The sequence below is a fragment of the Pseudonaja textilis genome, chromosome 4, assembly GCF_049901715.1.
Source record: "Pseudonaja textilis isolate UNSWEBS1 chromosome 4, rPseTex1.2, whole genome shotgun sequence".
NCBI classification, from domain to species: Eukaryota; Metazoa; Chordata; class Lepidosauria; order Squamata; family Elapidae; genus Pseudonaja; species Pseudonaja textilis.
In genome coordinates, this window is record NC_141993.1 from 35,541,864 (window position 1) to 35,550,407 (window position 8,544).

The window sequence follows — 8,544 nt, forward strand, 5'->3', positions numbered from 1 at the left end:
TTTAAAAGTTTATTGTTCCAGAAATTTTGTTTGAGCTTCAAATTTTTCAGAAGCTGCAAGAACAAGGAGAAACACAGGTGAATAATCAGCACAATATGCCTTTGGGATAGGGTTTGCCATGCATTTAATTAAACTACTGTAATTTATAAGTCCTTCCAGGGCCAAGCTTCAACTGAAGTGCTAGATATTCGGTACAGTACTTTATGCCAGCTCTGCCCAAATGACTTAAGTTAACATACTGCATGCTTATTTAACACTGTTACATGTGACTACAGTGTTCAGATCTATTGTTGTTTCAATACAGTATCCTGATGTTATGCATGATTGGTCATTTTAATTTTAATATTGGAATATATTAATTTTCTCAAAGGGGACTATGGAGATTCTCAGTCATCCAGGTCATGATTGTCCCAAAGGTGCTTTTTCAAGAGACAATCGGACTTTCTGGCTTCTTTTTTTTTTTTGAAGACATTTCACTTCTCATCCAAGAAGCTTCTTCAGTTCTTTCTCAAATCTTCCTCATTCTAAGGCACCTCCAAAGGCCAACTTTAGAGTGCCACAGCGGAACGGGAATGGGTGATATTTTCTTGCCCTGATTCGTCCGAGCTTTTCGGAGTGCATGCCCATCTTTTCTGCCTGTCTTCGTCCAAAAGTTGAAGCCACACAAGGGCATCAAGGGTTAAAAAAAACCCACCTCAAATTGCCAAGGGACAGGATTTTTCTTGCCGGGGCTACGGCGACGCTTCCACCCCTTGGGTTTAAGCAGTTGCAACGCGTGCTCGGGAGACTCCAAGGGAAGTTGAACCAAACTACTTCGTTTTTTGTGTTTTTTTAGCCCGAGGCCTTGCCGCTGTCTCATTTTATCCTCGTCTAAGGGTTTTGTGCGCTCGGCTTCAACGCGCGCCGGGAAACGCTACCAGCCCGCTGCTCTAGCTCGACTCTCGGGCGATGCTCGTCCCGTGCTACCTTGAGAGGGACTGTCTGGCGGCGAAAATCGGGCTTCCCCCTCCTGTTAAGCAGAGCAAAGCTCCGAAGCAAAGAGAGGAAATGGATGCAGACGCTGCCACCTCCGTTCTGCCACTCTGAATACCAACCCGGCGCTTTGTGCAAGGGAAGGCGGCAGGTCAGGGGCACCACGCCCCCCACCCTCCCTTCCTCCGACGGCCCTCCCAACCTTCCTTCGCCCGGTGTGTGGTGCAGCGCGCGGCAGAGGCGCAAGCGAGCGCTCTGGAGACGCTTGCGCCGACTAGAGCGAGCCCACTCCGACCGCGCGCCCGGCTCTTCCTCAGCTCAAGGGGAGTGTGCCTGAGGTGGGGTGGGGGAGAAGGAGAAGGGAGGGGCTCCGCAAGCCAAGCAGGCGGGAGCCCGGGGTGGTGAGGTGGGGTGTGGGGAAAGGAGAGGAAGAGCTCCGCTTGAGGTCTGATGACGGGAGATGCTGGGAGACTCGCCGGTCCGCCCAAGGGAAGAAGTTGCCTGGAGGAAGGGAGAGGAGGCCGCGGCACGCGCCCAGCGGTGGATTGTGCCGGACCTGCATTGCCTTAGCAAGGTCAGTGTGTGTGGAGGGAGAGGCGGGAGGGCTCGCGCCCAGACTCCCTAGGACTCTCCGCCTGACTTTGGGGGAAGTTGTGTGGCGCGAGGAGGGGCGCGCGGTTGAAGCCCGCGGCGGGGGGTCCCTCTTTGGTCGCCGGAGGAAGGAATAGGGAAAAAAAAAACGTGCCTGAGGGGGAAGGTGGCCCAAGTGCCGCTCTGTCTATAGAGCGAAGGGGATGATGAGGAGAGGATGACCAGCCGAGCCGGGGGAAGAGATTTTAGAAACCCGCGGGCAGATCCTTAAAAAGTCCAGGCTGCCTCTCTTAACAACACTCCTGAGGAGGCTTGTCTTAAAAAAAGAAGAAGCAGAACTTCGGGCTGTGTCAGTTGCGTGCATTTTGCTGGTTGTCCCAAAGAATTCAGCCCTCCCCGTCAATGGGACAAGGCAGCGGCAGTGCCTTTGCGACTATCCAGCCACAGGGATTTTTTTTTTAAAAAAAGACTGTAATTGCGTTGCCACACCGCCTATCTGCCATACTATTGCCTGAATCTGTCTCCCGAGAAATCTTTTTTTTTTTAAAAATGTTAGCCGTATTTTAACAGTTTCCACAGGGGGAGCTATGCTAGCCTGTTAAATCAAAATCAACAAAAATGTCTTGTGGCATCTTTAGCACTCACAAGCTTGACTTGGTGGAGGCGTCAGTAGATATCACTTCTAATAAAAACGTTTCATGACACAATAACTAATAGTCCATGGAATCTTATGCTGTGAGAAATGTGTTGATGTGTTGATGCAAGCATTTGAAGGATTGGGAATCTCATACAAGGCACTTGAACATGAGAGAGTTTTATTTTCAGAACTCTGCAGCAATGTGCTTGTTATCTACCTTTACTTTTCTTTGTTCGCTGTCATAACTGAAATCACAATATCATCACTATCTGTTTAGCACCATCATAAGCATATTGTGCCACTGAAATGATGTATTCATACTATAGACAGAACGTTCCTTCTTGCTGTTGTAAAACTGATTCAATCCTGATCCAAATACAATGTCTTTTAATGTCTAAGTAATCCCCAGCATGTACATTTGTGCTACATACATCATTTAGAAACATACGTGCATTTAGAAACAAGGGTTTTCTAGATCTTCATAGCTGTAGAATCAATAGCATTTGTGATAAGAATAATATATTCTGTGGCTTGACAGTAAGAGCTTCCAAGGTACTTGGAAGCTGGAAGCAGTGTAAGATGGATATGGAGGTGCTAGATAGGCTTATCTGGAAATGGATGCATGTATCTTTCAGTTTTTTATTTGACTACGTAGAAGACTATGGATTGGTTTCTAACATTATCAGTTAATCTTTTTGTGGAAAATGCTATTTCTTAGGCAGTTTTATATGGTGGATTGATTAAATGGCTTGGCCACAACAACAAACTTTTCTGTTTCATTTCTTTTTAAACCATTCTCTAGAGAAGGTGATTTGTAGCATTAGTGTTATACAGTCCTTGGATAGTGACTAATTCACTGTTCAGTGACAACTGTCTCCATCTTTTCTCATTTCTGAATTTTGGTGAAATAAAAACTGAAAATGACTTCTGGATAGAAAAGGAGAAATAATATTTTGTATGGAATGATTTTTAATGTTCTAATAGGATTTAAAAATTACCCCTTTCACTATTTAATGTGTTAGGTAGTAATAATGAGAAATGTAGATTGTTATGTCTGTTCCTTAATAGATAAAGGATATCATTAAACATCAGGAATTCAGTAGAGACATGGTGTTTGCATGTTATAAACAGATAAGGACACTTTGCTTATATATATATATAAAAAGAAACCTCACATGTCCTTTCAAAACATTGTCAGTGTGAAGTGAGTCCTTGGAGGAATTGTATAATAACTGAGATAATGCAATTTTGCTGGTCTGCCAGTTGGGAATTACTGACTGATTAATTGAAACATTTGTATGGCAATTTGCCAGGGAAAAATATTGAAACAAGGTATAACTTAGGGAGGATATCTTTCTGTTTAATAAGATAGGAGTGTCTTTGTAGTTAAAAGGTGCATAAGTATGAGTATTTGTCAGTAAGTTTCTTCAGATGAATGAAATGAATGAATAATTAATTTTATTTGCTGCAATTGCTTCAAAGTTTGTTAAGTTATTATAAGGCCCAAACTTTAAGCAGCCAAATATTATATTTCATTTTATCACCACAACAGTTATTTGATTTGAAGAAATGATTTTTTAGAATATAAGATCACTGATAAATATGAAAGATCAACATTGATATATTTACTCTGTTTATTACAAATTTCTTTTTGCATTTTTAAATACAGAGTAATTTATTGTTCAGTTCATATACCATAATAATAACTATGATTTCAAGACCATCAGATTTGATGCAAGTGAAATCCCATTTTGGATTTGTGAAGAAATAGTATCTATTCATTATCTAAATAAAAATATATCAAAGTAATTATTTTGTTTTATAAGTAGAAAGTGGCTGGAAAAATATAAAATCCCATAATTAAAATCATAGTTCAAATATTGCACACACTGTTTTTCTATAATTCTTAATGGAACATATATGACAAAAGCAGAAATGCTTGTTTATTTATTACTATAGGATGGATAAATGTTTCCGTGAATGATTTTGATTCCTAAAATCAAAACCCTAAAAAATTCATAGGCTTCGTTAAGCAAACTATCATTATTAAAAATCAGTTTTTTCATGGTAGTGAACAATAATTCTGTATGATATCCTTATTGCTTATTTCTTATCACCATCTTATTTGTACATTTAGAAAGCATTGAGTCAGATGAGTCATTTGATTCATCACAAGCTAAGCGATGTAAATTAATTTACATGCAGAAAAGAACCCTTTCTGTATATAAGGGTTACATATATTATGGACACTAAAGGATTCTGGAAGAATATTCAAGGCAATATGTGTGCAAAGTATACAGATAATTCTCTATTTATGACTACAATTGAATCCCAATTGTTGAATGAGTTTTGCTCCATTTTAAGACCTTTCTTGTCAGAGTTGTTAAGTGAATCACTGCTGTTGGTAAGTTAGTGACAGAGTTGTTAAGTGAATCTGACTTCTCCATTGGCTTGTCAGTAAGTCTCAAAAAGTGATCTCATAACCCCAGGATACTACAACTGTCATAAATATGAGCCAGTTGCCAAGGGTCCGAATTTTGATTGCTTGACCATAGATAAGGTGCAATGGTTGTAAGTGTGAAAAATTATCATAAGTCATTTTTTTCATTGCTGTTGTAACTTCAAACAGTCACTAAATGAATGGTTGTAAGTTGAGGACTGTGTTTGGCATGAAACTCAAACTTTTTGTAATTTTAAATTTAAATCAAGATTCAGAAACAATGCTAATTTTTTGCATTATGAGATGTTATTAATCATAATATAAAGCTTTGAAATAGGTTCGATACTTTTGTTCAGATATCATGACTGAATGCTTTCAACTGAATACAGATACAAGATGAAAGTCAAATGTATTGATTTTTTAAAATTCATAAATAGACATGAAGTGGGATGACCTGACAACATTATGAATGGTACTTACTTTTGAAATAAATGTGCTAGTAAACATGAAAGAAAAATATTTATTTTTATTTTATTTTTATTATTTTTAGAAATAACTCAAGATAGGGAATATATCTAAAATCCCCTCCTTCTCCTATTTGCCCCACAACAATCATCCTCTGAGATGGCTTGGGCTGAGAGAGAGAGGGTGTGATTGGCCCAAAGTCACCCATCTGGCTTTCATTTTTAACAGTTAGAATTTATGGTTTCTCATTTTTAGCAATAAAGGATTATTGACAGCTTTTAGTTCATCTGCTGTGCTGCTGATTGTTTTTTCTCCATGCCTTTCTTCTGTTTTGCTGACTTTGATATACTAATATATATGTTTAGCTTTTAGTTTTAGAATACAGATAAATATGGAAAAATTTGGTGGTGGTGGTTACAGGCAGTCCTTGATTTATGGACTACAATTGATCCCAGAATATGATCATAAGTTATTGACCTGACTCTTATTTTTTTTTAATTTAATTTTATTTTATTTGGTTTGTCAATTGCTTACAAGGTAATAGGTATAAGTATATGCATAGTTATGAATACATAAAATGGGTACATATAAGAAAAATAAAAGAAACAATAGGACAGGGATGGTAGGCACATTGGTGCGCTTATGCACGCCCCCTACAGACCTTTTAGGAAAGGGGTGAGGTCAGTAGTAAGTCTAAGGTTAAAGTTTTTGGGGTTTGGGGAAGAAACCACAGAGTCAGGTAGAGTATTCCAGACATTGACCACTCTGTTGCTAAAGTCATATTTCCTGCAATCAAGTTTGGTGCGATTAACCTTGAGTTTGTATCTATTGCTATGGTTGAAACTGAAGTATTCATTGACAGGTAGCACATTGCAATGTATGATTTTATATACTATACTTATATACTATACTTAGATCGGATCTAATGGGTATTTTTTGCTGTAATGACAAAATAATTGCAAATCACAGTCACATGACTGTGGGATGCTAGCATCGGTTATAAATGCAAGCTGGTTGCCAATAGCCTGAAATTTGATCACATGATCCCAGAATATGTTTGTATGGCAATCATAACTTCAAGGATTAGTTGTAAGTAGTAGTTTACTACCTTGTAAGTTCAAATGGTCATGAAGTGATTTGTTATTAAGCAAAGACTGTCTGTGTTGTTGAAGAAAATGAGGGGTAGTTTTGTCCTTTTGTTATCTACCCTTTGGAGAATCTTAATTTCATCAGATAATATGCTGAGAGAGCAGTTGGCACAGTTAATCACATTCTAAGAGACTGAAACAAGAATGAAGATCCTGAAGCAAAATAGAAGGGTTGATTTTCAAGTTGACTATTCAATTATATCCAAATGCTGCTGCATTCCAGTGGCAAGAGAACTAACGCAATCACCAAAGATAAGAAGACTCCAATATGCATATCTTGATAGGAGCCAGCATTCTTCTCCAGACTATACTTCAAACACCTCAATTCTTTGGTGCTCAGCCTTTCTTATGGTCCAATAAATATATCATGTTAATATGGATTTTAGAATTAACCACCTGCTATTTACAATTTTGTTTTGCTTCTAGTTGATGTTCAGTTTCCACTGCCTTCCATGCCTTTACTGAAGAAATTTAAGGGAAAATATCCACAAAAAGATTTTCTATGAAATCCACAGGAGGCTCTTGCTGCTGAGGCTGCTGATATCATGATATCAATTATTTTTTGTCTGACCTGACTTCCTAAACAATAACAACAACTTCTGACTGTGTTCTAACAAGCTTCAGCTCAGCTACAGAAGATGAAATTGGAGATAAGATCTTAAGCAATTTTATGCGTGTTTCATTGCCTTAACTCTGCTTCTTTTAAATACTATGCACCTTGCTGGCAAACTGTAAACTACTTGTGACACCTTCAGAGCCAAACTGAGATAACAGTAACTCCTATTTCTCCCTCTCCCTTTCAATCTTGTGATTTCCTCCTTTCTGCAGCCCCTTAGCCTTTTCATATATTTATTATTCCCTCTGCTAAGTTAATATCCGGTCAGATGGTCAGAGTTTTTCATAGAAATCTCATGCTTTCCAGAAATGATTATGTCTTTGAAAGACAACCAGATTGTTAAAAAAAATGAAAACAAACACTCTAACTTCATACAGTACTCTGGAACAGTCATGTTCTTCTATATTCAGTAAAATGGGTATGAAATCTTCCATTTGTCTTTTAACTTCTGGGGATTATGAGTTACTGTTGAGAAACACTTAGACTAGCTAACAAGATAACCTGGTAAACCACCCTTACCAGGTTGGTTCCTTCCAAATATGTTGGGATGATTATAATCACAATTTGTGGTCAACTATTTTAATCTCAGTGTACCTGAAGAACAGCAGACTTGGAAGACATTTTATTTATTTGTTGGTTTGTATCCTTCCTTTATTGCTTTTACAAATAACTCAAAGTGGTGAACATATTCAACATACTGCTTCCTCCTATTTTTTCCACAACAACCCTGTGAGATGGGTTGGCCTGAGACAGAGTGATTGGTTCAAAGTCATCTAGCTGACTTTCATGACTAAGATAGGACATACTCATGATCTCCTGCATTCTAGTCTGGTACCGACCAAACTGGATCTCTCTACTATATGTGAAGATTTCTTCAAAAAGGCGCCAAAGTCTACTCTGATTCCTTATCTGTTTTGAAGATTGTTGAAAATCTGCATCAAAAAGAAATGTGTATAAAATAAGTAGGTTTTTAAACTTGTTTCAAAATGATTTTTTAATTCAACTGTACTTTTACTGCTCTAGAGTTATAATGTCAACTAACACCAGCTGGTAGATTTTATTACTAGAATATTCAGGACATGGGTCCTTGATGACTCATGAGAGAAGATACCAATATTTACTGTTTTTGGTCTTCTGATCTCTGAAGCCCGAAAACTGGGATAAGGGATTAATATTGGCACTGTACGTGTCAGACTTTCTAGAGTCATCTTGATGGATGCCTGGAGGACAACTGAGTCTGGGAAGCTATGGAGTGACCAGCCCTTTTATACTATTGTCTCTCTCAGCAACTTGAACCATCTAGTTCCATAGCACCCTTTGTGCATGGAAAGAATTTACCAACAGACTTGAGTAACATACTGTGTTACTGAGAAATGCAGACAAGACACAGTACTTGTACCAACATTACTCAAGTCTCTTACCCAATGATTGAGAGTACTTCATTCAAGAAAATTGGTGCTAAAGGTTGTATTTTTTTGTAATTGACTAATGTAAAAATGAATTTCAAACTGAGGCATTGACAAGAAGCACAATCCAATCCCAGTTTTGGCTCAAGTTTGATAATTTAATTAAGTATACATCTGTACATTTCTATGGGGGTTCTTTAATTCTGTAAATATTCTTTACAAAGCTGCAGTTGTCAGTTATAGTTGTGGACTTTGGTTCCTAGATTTTG

General features: G+C 38.2%; 1 protein-coding gene across 2 annotated transcripts in view; it reads left to right on the forward strand.

Moving 5' to 3' along the window:
- Positions 1-964: 964 nt before the first annotated feature.
- CHST15 (carbohydrate sulfotransferase 15) overlaps positions 965-8,544 on the forward strand; it is a 69,526-nt gene continuing 61,946 nt past the window's right edge. The window contains exon 1 of one of the 2 annotated variants that reach the window (XM_087932566.1): positions 965-1,546. The gene's annotated coding sequence lies outside the window, so the exon portion shown is untranslated. Of the gene's footprint in view, positions 1,547-7,594; positions 7,832-8,544 lie in introns of those variants that run through there. The other variant, XM_026704931.2, reaches the window with a different exon arrangement.